Source organism: Lathyrus oleraceus, chromosome 1 (assembly GCF_024323335.1).
Source record: "Lathyrus oleraceus cultivar Zhongwan6 chromosome 1, CAAS_Psat_ZW6_1.0, whole genome shotgun sequence".
Classification (NCBI taxonomy): domain Eukaryota; kingdom Viridiplantae; phylum Streptophyta; class Magnoliopsida; order Fabales; family Fabaceae; genus Lathyrus; species Lathyrus oleraceus.
In genome coordinates, this window is record NC_066579.1 from 57,505,418 (window position 1) to 57,514,504 (window position 9,087).

Consider the following 9,087-nt stretch of genomic DNA (forward strand, 5'->3'; position numbering starts at 1 on the left):
AGGTTCAAGCAGATACTCTTTGATACTGTCAAAAGCTTTCTGGAAATCTTCGGTCCAATCACAAGACTGATCTTTCCAAAGAAGCTTGAATATAGGCGCACATGTGGCAGCCATGTGCGATATGAATCTTGAGATATAATTCAAGCGGCCGAGAAAACCTTTGACTTGCTTCTCAGTTTTGGGCACATGCATCTCTTGTATTGCTTTGACCTTGGCAGGATCAACTTCAATACCCTTCTCGCTGACAATAAAGCCCAACAACTTACCAGAACAAACACCAAATGTACACTTATTGGGATTCAAGCGGAGTTTATACTTCCTCAAACGCTGGAATAGCTTCAACAAATGCTCAACATGTTCTTCTTCATCAATGGATTTAGAAATCATATCATCAACATAGACTTTGATCTCTTTATGCATCATATCATGAAAAAAGAGTGGTCATTTCTCTTTGGTAAGTTGCACCAGCATTCTTTAGACTGAAAGGCATCACTCTATAACAGAATGTTCCCCAAGGTGTAATGAATATGGTCTTCTCCATATCTTCGGGTTCCATTTTGATTTGATTATATCCGGAAAATCCGTCCATAAATGAAAAGACTTTGAATTTAGCCGTATTGTCTACCAACATATCAATGTGTGGCAGAGGAAATCATCTTTCGGATTGGCTTTATTCAAATCTCTATAATCAACGCACATGCGGACTTTTCCATCTTTCTTAGGACTTCACTGCCATGTCGGGATGAGTCCTCCTCAACTTCTACTTGACTGACGGGCATTCTGGCTTCAACGGAAATCTATGCTCCACAATCTCAGAATCCAAACCAGGCATGTCTTGATAGGACCAAGCAAACACATCTGAATACTCTAGGAGAAGATCAATCAACCCCTTCTTAACTTCAGGACACAATCGATATCCAATCTTGACTTCCTTCATATCATCTTCAGAACCTAAGTTGACTAGCTCGATATTCTCTTCGAACGACTGGATGGTTTTTTCCTTGTGCTTAAGTAGACGAGACAATTCATCAGACACTTCTTCATTACTTTCTTCATCAACCTCAAACACAGGGAATTCAAAGTTTGGAGAAGGAGTAAGATCATTGTATTCGATGGGTTTAGAAACCAACCTGCATAATGATTTGATATTTTGATTTTAGAGAAGTGAATTGTGACCAAATATTATGCAGATGGACAATTATTATTTGTTTATTTATGTTTTTTGTGATTACCATTTTCAGAAAAGCGAAAAGAGAATATAAAACATCATAGATGTGGATGAATAGAATTGCATTTTATTAATGATCAAATTTGAAATATGCCAAACAATGTTCACTTCTCCCTTAGGCATAGGAGAAGGATTTTCAAAAAATAATAAAAGCAATTACTTAGAACGTTGAACAATAATAGGAACATCGACAGTAGTCCAATTGTTGCAAGCTCTTCCATGTGTCACAAAATTGGTGCAGTCTTCATCTTCATCCCCCTCGATCACTACAACTAAGTGTTGTTCATTACCATGAATGAACCATCCACTACGGAACATGGGTTGCACATCTTCAGCTCTAATCACATATGAACCTTGTTGGAATCTCAAACTGGCTCTGCTCTGGTTCTTGGTGACCTCTACCATCTGGCCCCACTGATCAGAATTACCACCTTCAACAATCTTCGGTGTGTCTTTGAAGGAGGACATAGGTGCCCCAACTCTCTTTTCCTCAGTAACAGATAGAGCTTGGAAAGGAGTTCCAATCTCATCCTCAGCTTCTACGTACGAGAACGACGACATATGGCTTACCAACAAAGCCTTCTCCCCACCGACGATAACAAGCTTTCCATTCTTCACAAACTTCAACTTCTGATGTAGAATTGACGTGACAACCCTTGCCTCGTGTATCCACAACCTTCCTAACAAGCAACTATAGGTCGGGTGGATATCCATTAATTGGAAAGTAATTTGGAAATCACTCTGACCTATCTTCACAGGAAGGTCCACCTCACCAATTACAGTTTTGCGAGAACCATCAAATGCCTTGACGATTACGCTGTTGTACCTCATCAGAGCTCCTTGATACGATAACCTTGACATAGTTGATTTGGGAAGTACGTTCAATGAAGAGTCGGTGTCAACCAATACATTTGACAGAGCATCCTCCTTGTAGTTCATCGATATATGCAGTGCTAAGTTGTGATTTCTGCCTTCCTTGGGAAGTTCTTCATCACAAAAGATCAGTTTATTACAGGAAGTAATGTTATTCACGATATGATCGAACTAATCCACTATTGCATCATGTTCTACATATGCTTGCTCCAATACCTTTTGCAATGCTTCTATGTGTGCTTCAGAATTCATAAGCAGAGACATCATTGAAATCTTGGAAGGAGTTTGGAGCAGCTGCTCCACCATATTAAATTCACTCTTCTTGATTAACTGGAATACCTCATCATCATCATTAGGCTTCAAACCGCTGGATTCACCAGACTGACATCTTGGAGCACTAACCGGATTCACCATAGGCATATCATCCTTCTTACTAATAGATACATCTTCTACACTCTTTGGGAACACAGGCCCCAAAACCCGACCACTACGGGTCACCTTCGTAACATCAGCAATGCTCACATGATAACTGGTCGTAGGCAACGGAACCTCTTGACCATTCTCTAACATAGTAGCGTTATACTGATAGGGAACAACTCTATCAGATGCATACGAGAGTAAGTCCGCTAACCGTATTACCAATGGTGATACTGATCTATTGACGTTGTTACTGTTGCTGCTGTCAAACTGAATTACCATCCTTTCAGGGGTCTTGAATACAGGAACTATAACATTCACATCGTCACCGAAGTGACGGGATTGGAAAATTTGGATCATACCTTCATCCATTGGATGTCCCTATTCACAATTGCACAACCTCGGGGGTTAACACTAAAAGTTGCACAACCATCATGGTCATGCTCATAATCACTCACCAAACAGATATCCTTGTGCATCCTCACCGAGGACCTTCTAATGAAACGGACATCATATATCTTGAATTCCCCGGGACAACCGTCCAACATATTGACAAATGAATTACCATGAGCAGGCAATGGGTTTGCTTGAACATTCAGCGCACGGTCCTCAAAGGACACCATCCCACTTTTGACCAACTTTTAGACTTCATATTTTAGGGGGTAACAGTTCTCTATATCATGACCGGGAGCTCCTTGGTGAAAGGCACAGCGGAGTTCCGGCTTGTACCACCATGGAAGTGGTTCCGAAATATGTGGAGGATTTCTTGGTTGTAGAAGGTTCTTGAGAACCATAGATGGATAAATGGATACAATTCAGCATAAGTCATAGGAATATGGTCGAAAGAGACCTTCTTCCTCTCAAAGTTCCATTGTTTTTTATTATTGTTGGTGTTGTTGTTGTAGTTGTTTGTTCTTTTCTGTGGCTATTGTTGGCGTTGTTGTTGAACTGGCACTAATTAATTATTTGAAAATACTGGAATAACAGATGATACTTGATGATGGTGTTGACGGGGTTGCGGACTTCTTCTGACATGAGGCCTCCTCTGTCTCCCAATGGATACCGTATTAGTCTCGCCTTATTTCTTTCTGGCAAACCCATTGCCTTACTTCTTGCTAGACGAAACCTCCTCTTTAGACAACCGTCCCTCTCGAACACCTTCTTCTAATCTCATCCCCATGTTTACCATTTTGCTAAAATCATTGGGGGCACTAGAAATCATCCGCTCATAGTAAAATGAGCTCAGGGTCTTGAGAAAAATCTTGGTGATCTCCTTTTCTTCCAAAGGAGGGGTGATATTGACCTCAACTGGTCCCTATCCGGTGCCATATCCATATTATAATTGTACTGTTTCACAAAAGCTTCTCCCAAATCATTGAACTTGCGAACACTCGCACTATCCAAACCCATGTACCACCTCAGAGCGGCACCAGTCATGCTATCTTGAAAATAATAAATCAGTAACTGATCATTATTAGTTTACGTCGACATCTTTCTAGCATACATGACGAGATGGCTGAGTGGGAAAGTATTCCCCTTATACTTCTCAAAGTCAGGGACTTTGAACTTCATCGGGATCTTCACATTGGGAACCAAGCAAAGTTCCGCAACACTCTTACCGAATAAATCTTTTCCCCTCAAGGTCTTCAACTCCTTTCGCAGCTCAAGGAATTGGTCTTTCATTTCATTCATCTTCTCTTAAACATCTGGACCCTCAGACGGCTCGGAATGGTAGATGGTGTCCTCAACACGAGGCAGAGTGTGAACAACCGGTGGCAGAACAGACATGACCGGGCTAGATGTCAGCATGAAAGCAAAAGTAGGCGCAAAACCTTTGGGCACAAAGTTGGGCGGCATTACCCACGGGAATCCGGCAGGCATGGCGGGAGAAAAATGAGTAGCAGCAGCAGGAATGGTTGAGGAAACAACCTCTGATATGACAATCCTCTGAGGAGGAGGAGTTGCAGGCGCTGGAGAATATTAACATTGAGCAGCTAACACAGACTCCATCATGGCAATCAGGCGGGTGATCTCATCCTTCAATTCTCGATTCTCTTGTTCCAAGTGTTCCATGATTCTCGGATGATTAGCACGGGTATTGTATCGATGAGTCAGCTTGGCTGAAGCACAAAAGAACCAATAAGACATCTGGCGAAAGAGAAACCTGCTATGCAAATGATGCATGAAATGCAATGCTTTGATTATTTTGATTTTCAAGGAACTTACTATTTTATTTGCAAATATATATACAATAACAACAATTGCAACAATTTGATTGACCATAAAAATCTCTTTTATTTATATAATTGGAAGGATTACACTGAGTACAATTTCATAAACCAAAAATACAAAATACAAGAGGAAAGGAAACTAATCATCCTAAGGATCCCTAACAACAATGTTAGATGATCTGGCTGCAGGCACATACTTCCTCCGGATGCATCGAATCTCGGACTCAAAAGAAGTCTTCAGTTGAGCCTTCTCGAGGACAAGCTGATCAATAATCTTCTTCCAAGCAACGGAAGGTTGAGGCATACTAGAGGGAGATGAAACCTCTGGCTCTCTTTGTCTCTTCACTACTCGGTCTTCAAGAAGCTCAATAAGTGCATCTTTATCCTTAGACTCAAGTTGCAACTCCTCATGCTTTCTACTAAAAGCATGGAAACGCTCTTCCCACATATCCTTTTCCTGCTTCATCTTGGCGAGTGCATCTTCCAACTCCTCTACATCTTGGTTAGGGAGAGTTAATGGCTCAACCATAACCATATACATAGGTCTCTCACAAGCATAAGGCATCTTAAATTCCAAAGCTCTCTTCTTCACCCAAAGAGTGTAAGCTTCCAAAGCTACACAGTTGCACGGACCAAGCTCGGATCTTCCTTTCCTATGCATATTATGCCAAGCATGTATCATCTTTTGATTCAAATGTTGGGGATCTTTACCCTCTTGATAGAAAAGACCTTCTAACTGAGTGTTATTAGGTTTGTCTCTCAAGGGGAACCCAAGTTGACGACAAGCCAAAGTAGGATTGTAGTTAATTCCTCCTTGTGTACCAATGAGAGGCACATTAGAGAATTCACCACGACAATAATATCCAAGCTACTCAATGAAGAGTCATACCAAACTATATCATCATTAGTGAGATACATAAGTCTCTGAGACCACCGTAGACATTGTTTGTTCTCCACAAAAGCAGGCGTCTGAGGCAAGTGCGAAATAAACCACTTGTATAGAAGAGGAACACAACACACAATAGTCCCTCCACCTTTAGAATTCCTCAAATGCAAAGATAAATACATATCACCTAACATAGTAGGCACATGATTCCCAATCAAGAAAATTCTAATGGCGTTAACATCAATAAAACTGCCAATGTTAGGGAACAAAGTCAAACCATAGATGAGCAACACAAAGATAGCTTCAAAAGCATCCACACTACCGGCTTGAGCAAAGGCAGTAGCTTCCTTGATGAGGAACTCAAAATTCAACCTAAACATTCCTCCTTTCTTCACCCAATGAGCCTCAATCTCAGACTTCTTTAGATGAAGAGCTTCTGCTATAATATGAGATCTGGGAATCTCTTCCAATCCACTAAAAGGCACTTTGTTAGAAACAGGTATCCCCAAGAGATGGGCATACTCCTCCAATGTAGGCACAAGCTAATAATCGGGAAAAGTGAAGCAACGGTAAAGAGGGTCATAAAACTGAATCAACACACTCAAGAGTCCTTCAACCACATCAGCAGACAAAATAGACAGAAGCTTCCCATGACGTTTCTTGAAATCCAAGGGATCTAATATAAAAGATGATAGCTTCCTTAACTCTTTCAAATTCGGACATCTGAAACTGTACTTCTTAGTGTTCCTTCGTCCACAATCCATGGTCTAAAAATATTTGCAAATAAAATCTTAGTTCCTTGAAGTTATTTTTCGTGTGATGAATGTTATGATGCGCATGAATGCATGAATGCAACAATCACAAATAAGGGATCACACACAAGGCAAACAAACAAAGGTCAAGGGATGAATCAAGTCATTGTCAAGATCAATCATCCATTTTGGTGGATTATGGTTTCCACCTTATCAATACCCAAGCTCCATTGATATTGACAAGACTTGATTGGATCAACCAAGAATCAAGGGTTTGTTGTGAGTCACGAGCCTGGAGTCAGGTTAAGAACCATCCCAAAGGAGTGTATTAAGGATAAAACTTGTAGATCATGTTCTAAAAAGTTCCCAGAGTCTTAATTCCATCTATCAGATATTACAGGTTATGATGACTAACTCATCAACCCATAATATTCTCAAGAGAAACTCGTCTGAGTGTAGTATCGCATAACAACTGTTATCAAGTCTACACTTGAACAGTCTCCGCACTACGTCCTAAATAGGCCAAGAGGGGTTAAATATTCTACAGTCCTCAGCTTCTCGGACCCCAAATCAGAGAAAGTAATGCCTAACCACAAATAACTTGTGTGACATCAATAACTCCAAAAGGGTCTTCATTGAGTAGATGGGTCTCAAGCCAACTTGTTAAGGACTACTCCACACAAGTCGAACATGACTATACCATCCTCTTATCTTAATTGCACTCAAGTTCGGGTTAGAACTTATCTCATCACTCAGAGATCACCAAGAACAACAAGATTATATCATACAAACAAATATACATACATCAAATATAGAATTATATACACATAAAAAAGTAGGCTAAACCCACTGGAGACTACTCCCTAGCAGAGTCGCCACTTAATTTATGTAGCAGTAAATTCATGACCATTAAGCTATGGATAAACTTAACATCAATAAAACCAGAGTCGCCACCATGCTTTTATTATTTCCAAGGGAAAAGGGAAAAGTACGAACAAAACCTAAATATAAGAAGCTTTCAAATTAAAACTAATAAAATGCCAGAGATTACAGGTAAGGGGATTGGTTACACAATGGGAAGGTGTTAGCATCCAAAGTATCCTAGGTACTCCTAGGGAGCCCTTTTTTGTGTGCATATGTGTTTTTGTACAAAATTATGTTTGCAATAAATAGAGTGTGGGGATGAGAAAATAATTCATTGTTATTTTTGTGTTTGACAAGACCTTCAGACTTGTGCCTACGTACCAACATAAAAATGAGGGATCAAAACCTCGTAGTTCGTGGTATCAATTTCAAAGTGAGTGAATTGTTTTTAACAAAATTTTAAGTTTAAAAGAGGCACAAAAGGCCTAAAAAGGTTTGCATGGGTGTTAGTTCTTTTTGTCTTTTGAAAATTTTAAGTCAAGTATGGTTAAATTAATTTACAAGTTTGATTAAGAAAAAGGTTTTGAAAATGCAATGGCATAAGGCCAAAGTTTCTAATTTGCAATAAAGTCTAAGTTTAGAAATCACAAGCAAAGAAGGTTTTAAAAAATGGAGGGAGAGATTTGAAATTAAAGAAATAGGGAGGAGACGAAGAGACTAATCCTAAGAAAAAAATTAAAAGTTAAGAGTTGAAAAGATCTGACCAATGGGATGCAATCCAATAGACAAGAATGTCATATAGAAATCCAATTTTCCCTTGGACTTTAGAATCAAACAATATCAATACACAAATAGCCAGATGAAGAGCAAGGCATCAAATAAATATGGCCACATCCAAGCTTAGCAACTCCACGAACTTCTTCATAATCTCCCATGTATCAGATGACTCAGAGATAGGCATTAGACACAGGTTCAAAGTAACAACTTCAATAAGACCATGTAGCAGATGAACTCCAATGGGATCTCAATAGTTGCATTAGATGAAAGTTTACTTCACAAGCACCTGGTTTCATGAAAGTTGGCATTGGCCAAGTCCTTTTGCATATGGAGTGTTGCCTAATTCTAAGTCCAATGTATCATATCAAGTCCAACAGTCCACACAAATGTCTTTTAAGGTTTTGTCATTATTATGTACATTAAGGTCAAAATACCACAAACAAAATACACAAACAAGTATATACAATCACAATATAATCACAAGATATGGCTCAAGCGAACAAAGTAAAAATGGCATTAAAATAAACAAGTTAAATGGCATGAATAATGGCAAATGATAAAAGACTTGAATTTCAAGTGCATAAAAGTAAATGGCTTGAAATTAAATGTTAGTTGTTAATTGATTAGAAGTTAGTATTGCTTTTTCTTTTGTTGTTTTAAGTCATTCTTTGGAGAACACTCAACTCACTATTCACAAGCATGAATCCTTAAACCAAGACATCTTCCAAAGGAAGGAAAAAAGGTCAAGTTTCCACACAATACCTGTTGGTTAAGCCCTAGAGGCCAATACTTTTGGTACTTGTATCGAATTATTTATTAATAATAAAAGGCTTTTTCTTTATTATGGTTGATTAATGAAGTCCCTGGAATAGATAGTCCGTTTAATGTACTAAGTGTGACTTAATCATGAGAGCACATTAAACATAAGGACACTATTCTTAAAGTATCCGTAGTCGAGCTTTATTGTGAAGTGGGATAACATTAAAGCATTGAGACTAGTATGTTTGTAGACTGATGATCACATCTCATGGATCATGGATAAAGAGTTATCAAGTCTTA